The sequence below is a fragment of the Mustela nivalis genome (genome assembly GCF_964662115.1).
Source record: "Mustela nivalis genome assembly, contig: HAP1_SCAFFOLD_694, whole genome shotgun sequence".
In the NCBI taxonomy this organism is placed as follows: domain Eukaryota; kingdom Metazoa; phylum Chordata; class Mammalia; order Carnivora; family Mustelidae; genus Mustela; species Mustela nivalis.
The window spans coordinates 364,784-375,246 of record NW_028135969.1 but is presented as its reverse complement, the minus strand read 5'-3'; the positions used below and the strand labels follow the sequence as shown (position 1 = coordinate 375,246).

At 46.9% G+C, this 10,463-nt stretch overlaps 1 long non-coding RNA gene across 2 annotated transcripts; it reads left to right on the top strand.

The window, feature by feature from the left end:
* Positions 1–496: 496 nt before the first annotated feature.
* LOC309857424 lies at positions 497–7,222 on the top strand. Of its 2 annotated transcripts, none has more exons than XR_014307707.1 (7): positions 497–568; positions 1,584–1,714; positions 1,901–2,052; positions 2,653–2,750; positions 3,705–3,777; positions 4,259–4,408; positions 5,201–7,222. It is a non-coding gene; the product is annotated as an uncharacterized lncRNA (long non-coding RNA). The 2 variants fall into 2 exon arrangements; XR_014307708.1 differs by having other exon boundaries at positions 2,653–2,768.
* Positions 7,223–10,463: the final 3,241 nt, after the last annotated feature.

Here is a 10,463-nt window from a genome sequence, read left to right as displayed (position 1 = left end):
GAAATGAGGACTATGGGGAGGGAAGCAGAATACCCTAGGAGAGAAGAGAACAAAGTGACTAATTCAACTGGGGTAAGCCATCAGAACATCTGATTCCAGAATGAGTAGCAGGACTAAGTTGACCTTGAAAGATGCAGAAAACATTACAGGCTGAGCAAATGACATGTACACAGACCTAAAGAGTGAGAAGCCAGGGGAAAGTTCTAGGAGGTCTGAGGCCCTGCCTGTTCCTGGTGAGCAGAGGCAGAGCACCCATGTGGGAAGGTGCTGTAGTTTGTAATGTACTTGGGTCTCACAGTGAAATTAGTGTGCAAGAAGTAGTAAAGAAAACTATTAGCCGGTTTTAAGAGAAACTCTTTTCTCTGCTAATTGTTGTCCTGCCAGTGGCTGGCCCTCAGAGTCCTCACAATGTTATGATGAGATCAAGCCACCAGGGCCTGAGAGCAAGGCAGTACAGTACAGAGTCCCCTCACATGACATCATTTTATCTTCATAACAACCCTGTGGCCAGGGCTCTTTCAGTGCACCCATCTAACAGATGATGAAACTGAAGCTCGAATTGTTCAAGGTAAGCTATTTATTCAAGCCATGTGCCCTGCCCTAGCAAAAGGGAGAGCCACCAATTCAAACTAAGTTGGTCTGCACTCAGGGCTTATGACCTGACGGTCCAGAGCTGACGAGATGGCACAGCCCTCCTAGTTCCGGAGGCTCCATGGCAAAGGGCCTCTAGATGATCCTCTAAGCTAATCCCTTTCCATGGTGCAGATAAGGAAACCAAGGCACAGGGAAGTATAGGCCAAAAGTATGATTCAAGATATCCAGTGCTCTTGGTTTTTCTCATATCTGAGCTGACTTCACTGCACATCTACCCCCCATCACTCCATGGCCTGTCTGCTCAGTAGGACCCTGGCAGTTCTCAGGCCACACCATGCCAGCTCCTTTGTTTAAAGGGGGCTGGTTTCCACCCTGCAGCATAGTAGCATGGTTAAAAGAGCCAAGAAACAACCACCTTGGGCTTGCTCGGCTATCTTCTGCTGTGTGAACTTGGGCAAGTTATTAGCTTCTCTGTGCCATAGTCTCCCCCTCCATGAAATAGGGCCATGATAAGCACTACCAGAAGGGCTTACTGTGAGGATTCAATGAGTTGCTATATATAAGGAATTTGGATCAGTGGCTGGTATGTAGTAAGTGCTTAATAACTGTTAGCTGTATTTAAGATTACTGTTCCTACCCTCCTAATCTGTTCATACACACTGGTAAATTCTGGCCCTCTTGTAGTTTGCTGCGGCCTCCACCAGCCCCCTCTAACTCTGCAAGGAACAGTCAGCCTACAGACATAATTCTTCATCTTGAAATCCTTGGGGACCAGGCATACATTTTCTCAGAGTGTGGAGAGGGACACAATCAATGACAAAGTAACTTTCTTTTTCTAGTAAGAGACATTAGAAATGAAGAGTTCTTCCAAAGGTCTCAGAGCCCTTTCCCTCCCCCGCCCCCATATCAGTGATTACCTTCTAAAATTCTCAATAATTTACTTATTTAACAAATGTACTATTTCTGTCTGCTCTCTGCTTCCACTACAGAACATCAGCTCCATGAAGGTAGCGGCCCCCATCTACAACTGGGGGTCCCAAGCAGCTGGGAACTGCTCACTGAAGTGTTGGTCCCAGAAGAATGTGGCTACCCTGGGGAAGAAAGGAAGAGAATAAGAAAGGCACCACCTTGGGGCACCTGGGTGGCTCAGTGGGTTAAACCTCTGCTTTGGCTCAGGTCATGATCTCAGGGTCCTGGAATCATGCAGGGAGCCTGCTTCCCCCTCTCTCTCTTCCTGCCTCTCTGCCTACTTGTGATCTCTCTCTCTCTATCAAATACATAAAATCTTAAAAAAAAAAAAAAAAAGGAAAGACCCAGATCACTGGCCACCAGGAAGTGCCCGGTGAATACTTGCTGACTAGTGAATGAAGTGTGAGCCATGCCAGGTACCAGGAGGGTCACCTTGGACAAGCCATGCCACCCACCTCAGGAAACTGGAACTTCCTCACCTGCAAAGTGGTAAAATTATCACAGATGCTTATGCCAATTACATAACGAGTGGGCGTTAAAAATACTTTTCCGAACAGAAGCATGGTACAGAAATGTTATCATGGCCTTTAAGTATGGAATGGCGGGGACACCAACAGTCAACTCATTCATTAGCCATCTCTCACCTATCTAGTTCATGCACTGAGCAAATGGAAATCAAAGAGGCATCACCACTACCCTCAAGCGGGTTTACTGGTTGGGGGAGGAAGAGAGAATGATTTGGGGGTGAGGGTTGTTTTTCAGCAGGTAAACAGAGGAAGGAACCATTAAAACAGATGGAATCCAAGAACAGCTGTCAGAGAGGGGAGAAAAGGATGTCAACACACAGCTTCTATTCGTCAATATTCAGGACCACTCTTGTCATGAAGATTATTATTCCCATCACACCAATCAGGAAACTGAGGCCCAGACAGATTAAAATGATCTACCCAAGGTCACACAGCTTTATGTGGCAGAACCACATCTGAAGCAAGCATGTTGGGTTGGAATCACGTCAGATACAACAATTAGGCAAAGCAGTCCCAGAAAAGTTTTGCTTCTCGTCTAGAACTCTTACCAACCCTCTTACAGGTGACTAAGAACCTCTGAGCCCAGGGCCTGTGCTCCTGCCTCAGATGCTTCTCCCCAGAGCTGGCCATGAGGATGAAGACTAAGCACCAAACCCACAGGTTTGCCCACATCAGCAGGTTGGCCACCAAGGAGGGCTGCTATAGCTAATTAGCCGGCAAGTCCCAAAAGGAATTTTTCCTTTTTTTTTTTCCAGGAGTCCCTGCTTTTAGTCACACACATCTTTTCAGCTCTTATCCAGAGCTCTCTGTAGGAAATTCATTTGCATCTCTAAGAGGCTCATTTGCATCTAGTCTGACCACCGGGGGCAAGGCTTCCCCCATGGTAAGGTATTGAACCCATAATGTAAAATGGGATCAAGAGGACCCAGAGCCTCTTCTGGCTGCAGTGGGCAGGAACCCACCACCCTCACACCTCTGCTCCCAGCCAGAGTGTAAGAGGGGAGGTCCCTGGGATGGCGTTCTCTCTGATCCTAGAAATACAGGTACCACCTCCCAGGTGTCTCAACACCACAGACTTGAGCATGGTGCCCTTGTCCAGGCAGTAAGAATTTTGTGAGCTCCACCATGTGCCAGTGTGAGGCTTCTTTTCCTTCAAGGAGATCACGGACTAGAGAGTGGTTCTCGCTGGCATCCATCTCTCAAAAGCATTGTGACCTGGGAAATGAGTGAACTCACTGAGTCTAAGGTTCATCATCTGTCGAATGAGACATAACACCTTTTTTCCTCAAGTGTTGTGATGATTAAATGATTAATACAAAATGCTTTGTGCAATGCCTAACTAGTTAAGTGCTCATTAACAAGGGCTGATCGTGGCAGGGACAGGAGGTGGTAATCATAGAAGGGCGCGGGGCTGCTCCCAGGGGAAGCTGAGGACAGGGAAGGCACAGGAGCGACAGTGGCCATGGTGGGGGTGTTCTAGGAGAAGTAGGGATGGTGGGAACAGCCACAGTAGGAGAAGGAAAAAAGATGCTAGACCTCACTGGTAATATGAGAGACCGAGAAAAAAAAACTATCTCACAAATGAAATACCTGGAAAAGCTGTATTTCTTTCAGGTTTGGAGAGAAAGGCAAAGGAATGGTGGGTGGACTGGAAGCCATTCAAGAAGAGCCGGCTTTTGTGTCCATGGTTTTTGTTACATTTTTTTTTTCTTACTGAATCTTCACAAAGCTTTTCAGGAGAAGGAAGGGGGACTCAGAGTGATTACTTACTCAAGATCACAGCTGTGTGATGGTGGTAGGGTCTGTGTTCAAACTCAAGTGTGCTTCATTCCAATACTATGATTACTGCCCTATACCTCCAGGGGCCAACTGTAGCTACCAGGAACACCAGCTCCCTGAGTGCACCAACCCTGGCTAATCCCCACCTGGGAGAAAACCCTCTTCATACATTATAAAAGAGCTGGGGAGCATACTTCTCTACATATCACTCTGTGTTTAACATTTTACATTAGACCCATCGGTTCCTATGTCTCCCCTCTAAACCCCCAAACAAACTATGAACTTTTTGAAGAAAAGAGTCTTTCCTCGGTACCACAGTACCTGTTCCCATTATAATGCCTAAACCACAACATACCTAACTCACCAAATATCTATTGTTCACCTACTAGGTGATGGGAGCTCTTCTGGACACTTAGGACATTTCAATGATCAGAACAGACCCCAAAATTTCTGCCTACCTGGAACATGCCATCGATGAAAGACAAATAATAAACAAGAAGCATAGGAAATAAGTAAATTGAAAAGGAATATGGAATAAGGTAAGTGGATGAATGAATGAATAATAGAAGAGAGGATGGGTACCCAGACCTGCCTCTCTGATCCTTTCCAAAGGGATCATGATATTTTCAATCATAAACTTCACGCTGACACCACCATTTCCATACACTTAAATGTGATTTTAGCTGATGTTGCATCAGTCCTGTGGGGAAAGTAATTATAGAATCATCTTACCTATTTTGTGGAGAGGGAGACTGAGGATCAGAGATGCCAAGTGCTTGAATAGGGTTCAATCTAGAGAGTGAGGACCCCAAAGCATGGAGCTCAGATCTTGAGAGCAGGTCTTACAATGGATCTACCTCCCAGCCCTGTCCCCACCACCTCCCAGGCTCTTGCTCACCTGGCTGGATTTTCCGCTATCAAAGCTGAGGCCAAGTCCAGCTTTACTCTCAGGCATTTTCTGTGTGCTTCCCTGATGCAGTCTTTTTTTTTTTTTTTTAAAGATTTTATTTACCCATTTGACAGATCACAAGTAGGCAGAGAGGCAGGCAGAGAGAGAGGGGGAAAGCAGGCTCCCCGCTGAGCAGAGAACCCAATGTGGGGCTCGATCCCAGGATCCTGAAATCATGACCTGGGCCAAAGGCAGAGGCCTAAACCACTCACTGATGCACTCTTAACGTGCTTTCCGATCACCTGCGCTGTCTCTTCCTGGTATACATTTGACTATGTCAAGCAACAGATCAACAGCTTACGTATGTAAACCTCATCTGCTCCCCCAACCACCCATGCAAGTAGAAACAGCTGAGACGATTGTTACTTATTTCATTTTGCAGATGGGGAAACGGACCCACACTCAGGGAGATGAGGAGACTGGCCAGAGTTCAGGTAGATGCTGCGTGGCAGAGCTGTGATGGAATGCTACGCCCTTCTCCCACCTTGCTGAGTGCTCCCTTCCCTGAGCCCCACATCCAGCCTCCAGGTGCAGTGGATTTACTCCAAACATCTCATTCACTATCACCTCCCAATGGCTGCTCCCTTCCAGTGAGTCAGCGGCTGCCATCCAGGCTCCTCATCTTTATGTGGCTGAAATGTGTGGGATGTGTTCTTGTGTGGAAGCCTGTAAAATCTACTTATGGACCTAATGGCCAGTTTTCATGAGTGACAGACATACAGTGCTTTGACTACCCGGCCTAATGCATCTGTATCTGACATTTTAAATAGAACTCTCTCTCTCCCCTCCCTGTTCTTTTAGAGAGTAATTTGAGATAGCAGGTATTTTTAAATTTGTACATCTTTAATTATATCTATACAACTGTCAGAGATTAGTGATTTCCTCAATCTGGCTCTCCTTAAAGGAGAATTTGGAACCTATGTGACACCGAAAAGGGCTCCAAAGGATATGCTATCAGGAACAAAGACATTCGCAGGTAGGGCGCTTGGCTTTAGTCAAGTTTGAGTTCTCACTGCAGATTAAGTTTGTGCGACGTTTCTATGAATTATGAAAAAGCAGCATTCATGTGAATGGCAAACGTAAATAGATGTAATCGTGTAAACCAATAAAAAAGCATGTGACAGATGGAGAGCGGGCTGTGTGTGGAAATACGTCCCTGCCCCCAGAGAAATAAGTAACAATAGGTTTCGGGCGGTATCCATGTATTTTGACTCCAGAAGAAAATCTCAGCCTCCCATGAAAGCAAGCTCAGTCTGGAAGCTTGAGGTCAGAGAGGACTTCAGGAAGAATTTTATCCGGCTCTCCTGCTTGATCCAGGATTTCTCCTGTGATAAAACTCAGTTAGCAAAGATTTCCTCGATGCCTGTGGGGCGCCAGGTATAAGGCAGGCCACGGGCACATGCTAGGCACAAGGCAGGCCTCCTAGAAATCAAAGGGCTCCCAATATTGGAGGAATAAGACACAAGCAAAGGAGAACATGCAGACCACGGGAGAAGAACACTGAGGGATATCTGCCTGCTGCTCTCTGATACAAGGGAAGGCAGAAAACGGGGCACAAGTCCCCCTTTTAACTAGGTATGTGATGCTAATTTCTCTTCATTTCCCAGTAAAATGGGATTAATACGATTTTCCCCTTTGTGGGTATTAAATAAAAGCTGGCTTCTGGTTCCTACAGCTGTCTCACTTCCACTGCTTCCTTATGAGAACCCTGCAGCTCCAGGACACTAACTTTCTCACCATTCTTCCAAAACACTACAATCTCTTATGCTTGAATACATGGAGCATCTCAGGTGTTGCCTGCATGTCTTCCTCTTGTTTAATAAACTCCTTTCAGGGGCGGCTGGGTGGCTCAGTGGGTTAAAGCCTCTGCCTTTGTCTCAGGTCATGATCCCATGGTCCTGGGATCGAGCCCTGCATCATCAGGCTCTCTGCTCAGTGGGAAGCCTGCTTCCTCTCTCTCTGCCTGCCTCTCTGCCTATCTGTGATTTCTGTCTGTCAAATAAATAAATAAAATCTATATAAAAAAATAAATAAACTCCTTTCAACTCGTATGATCTAGCTTGCATGGTACCTCTTCTGTGAAGCTTCCTCTAATCTCCTGGGCACATTTCTGGCTCTTCTAATCTTGGGCAAATATATCCACTGAAGGCCTGGTCACACTGGACTATAGTAGATTCCCCGTTTATCTTCATATCCAGTTCATGTCTCAAGAAATCTATCCTTCCATCCATTCATCTATCTAATTAAATCCTCAGGGCCTGCCTAGTGACTGGCCTATTATAGATAGATACTCTAATAAACTGTTGTTCACAGGAATGAATAGTGAATGAAAAATGTTCAAATAAACAATGAGTAATATGTATCAATACCTTGTAAATGTTAATAAAATAAGCTTCTGCGGGCATATGATTTCAATGATCCCCCTAACCACACAAAGTAGACTTGTTCTAAAGTAAACTTAGGGCATGGGTACCAGCCCATGAGAGCTGTTGTCGGTCACATCACCATCAGCCCTTGAGATACTCGAGTGGGCTAAACAGTAGCCCTGAAAAGATACTGTTGTATCCTTATCCATGGATCCTGTGAGTATGGCCATATTTGGGGGGGGGGAGATCTTTGAGACATAAATAAGTTAAGGAAAATCTAGTAACAAGCGTCCTTACAAGAGACACACAGAAGAGAATGCTATTTGAAGACAGAAAGACCCACACTCAGGGAGATGAGGAGACTGGCAGAGAGAGACGTGACCACAGACCAAAAGCACCAACTAGCAACCATGAGAAGCTGGAAGAGGAAAGACAAGGATTCTCCTCTGGAGCTTTCACAGGGGGAGCAGCCCTGCTGACCCACCTAAATTTTGGACTTTCAGAGAGAATGTGAGAACTGTGAGAGAGTGGATTTCTGGTTTTTGTTTTGTTTTGTTTTAAGATTTTATTTGTCAGAGACAGAAACAGCACAACCAGAGGGAGCAGCAGGACGAGAGAGAGCGAGAGAGAGCGGAGTCCCCACTGAGCAAGAAGCCAGACACACGACTCAATCTCAGGAGCCTGGGATCATGCCCTGAGCTGAAGGCAGATGTTACTACCTAAGCCACCCAGGCAACCTTCCGGTTTTGTTTTTGGTCACCAAGTTTGTGGTAATGTGTTATAGCACCCTCAGGAAACTAGTCCATGGAGGCACTCTAATGTCTCTCTCTATACACACACACACATATATATGTATATATATATCTTTATTAAGTTTACTTACTTTATTAAATGTGGGGCATCCTGCTAGGAGTTGAAAATTAAAAGGCCAGCTTCCTTCCTGACAGGGCCTTACTCTCTTCCTCAGTGACTTGGAATAAGAGTTACCACTCATTAAACACCTACAATGCGCCAAGCCCTCAGTTAGCTTCTATACACACATAACCTCTAAATCTAAAATCTCTTTCATAGGAGACTGAAGAGGCTCTGCAGGTTAAGAAGCTGGTCCAAAGTTCTAGTTCTCACATAATAGGGGAGCCAGTTTTCAAACAAAGGATCAGTCAAGGACCCATCAGACAAAGTGAGCCCTTGCCAGCTATTCCAAGAGGGAATTTAGTGCAGGGAACCCTTACAATGGTGTTGGAAGAGCTGAAAAGCCAGGGGAAAAGGAAGTGATCCAAGGATTAGTGAGTGCAGGAAGCTGCCACCAGCCCTGGGAACAGACCCACAAAAGGAGGAGGTGCAGTCCCCAGAGCAGAGAGACAGGACTGTGGAGAGGTGGCTGGAATGACGCAAGGTTGTCCTGGAGGGTTGCAGCCGTCAAGACAAGAGCCATCCTGCAGGACCTGGATCCCCAGGATGTAGCTACTGCCAGAACCACAACCAGAAGGAGAGGGAGGAAGAGAAGAGTCCCCCACATCCCCCTTTGTCCCACTTTTCCCAAGCCCTCCACAGTGCCTCCCACGGGCTGAGCCCTGCCTGATGCCCAATGTCAGGAGAGCCTAGGGGAGAATGGGATTGCAAGGCACAGCTCCCTGGGTAACAGAGGACACTCTGCCGTGTCCAGGTAGAGAATGACTCTGACAGCAACAGGCACAGAACCGGACCGGACTGAACGTTTTAGCCCTGTGTCTTGCTGAGCGGATCTGCTGTTGGCAGCTAGGGTCTAGTCTTGGAAGAGGCCGTCGCTCACCCTGTGACTACAGGCAACCCACACAGGTCCTGTTGTTCTGTTCTGGAAGAGCACCCAGGAGTTGTTGTGGCAGGCCCGCCTCCTCAGAGACCTCACTGGAGAGTCATGCCAAATGACATGCAGGGTGACAGGGTGACGAGGCCAGGGTGAACATCTGCTTACCTTGAGCCACAAGAACAGGCTTTCTTTCACTTGACAAAACAGTATGTCCACACTCACACCTGTCCTCCCTTCCTCTGGAATGTTCCCTTCAACCTCTTACCCTGAGATGCTTTGTGCCTCTGCCCCAGCTGCCCTGCCTAGCTCTTTTCTTTCCAAGCATATTTCCTGGGGTCTGGGGCCCCTAGGAGGATTTCACAGGAGGAAATGATGGCTGGTGGGGGAGGGGAAGGTGAAGGATGGACTGCGGTTGGTCAGTAATCCTCCCTAAATCATGTATGGCAAGATGTAGCAGACAATCATTTCTTGTGACTGAGACAAGGTCAAAGGATTAAGGGGGTTTGGGTAAAGAAGGGTTGGCATTTGGTCATGAGAATTATAAAAGTCAGTCTGCTGAAAAGAACAGCATGCTAGGTGAAAGTCTGATAATATAGTCTAGAATCTCTTTGAAAAGCCTGAGTTTTTTCAAGGTGAAAGGCAAAAGACCAGAGCCCTGTGTGTCTAACCATGCAAATGGAGCTACAGAAGAGCCCCTCTCCAAACCTGTCCCCTTCCTCCTGTGCATGGCTCTGGGAGCTGGGGGGGGGGGGGGGCGGTCACTGCCTGAGCCCATTGAGCCTTCTCCTGATGGGGCTGGCATCACCTCTCATCTATGGAGCCCTGAGCCCAGACCTGGCTGTGCTCTGTTCACAGTATCAAATTATTCCTCATACAAACCCGTACAGCACAGAGAAGCATTTTCATTGTATAAATGAAGGCACTGAGATGTGGGTATGCAGCACTTTATTTAAAGTACTCCGTCAATAATAAAAGAACAACTACTTACTATGTGCCAGACACTGGGCTAAGTAAGCACTTAGCATAATGCTAGTTGGCATTAATACATGGGATGCCGGATGGCTGTTCCGTGGGGAGCTGCAGCAGGCTCTTCAGGATTCAATACCTAAAGGAGATCAGGATCAAAGACAGAGAGCATGACATGAAAGGCAGTCACCGGAGCCCTGCTTCTGTCCCGTGGATGTTTACTGCACCTTGGAGGCGGGCATGAGGGTGGGGCAGAGAGGACAACTGTTTTTCTGCCAAAGCAGATGCTTCGTGCTGTTACTGGGAAGTACTTCTTCTGCAGTACAATTATTTGTCAGTTTCCCAGATGATACTTAGGTCTCCAAACTATTTATGGAGTACCTGCTTGGTGGCAGGCATTTTGGACACTGGCAGTGTCTGAAAAGACCAAGTAGATCCCATCCCTACCTTCAGGATGCACCACCGGGTTTGAAGACAGATGTGGGGCTAAGGGAAGTAGAGCACAACAGAGGCCAGTGCCCAGA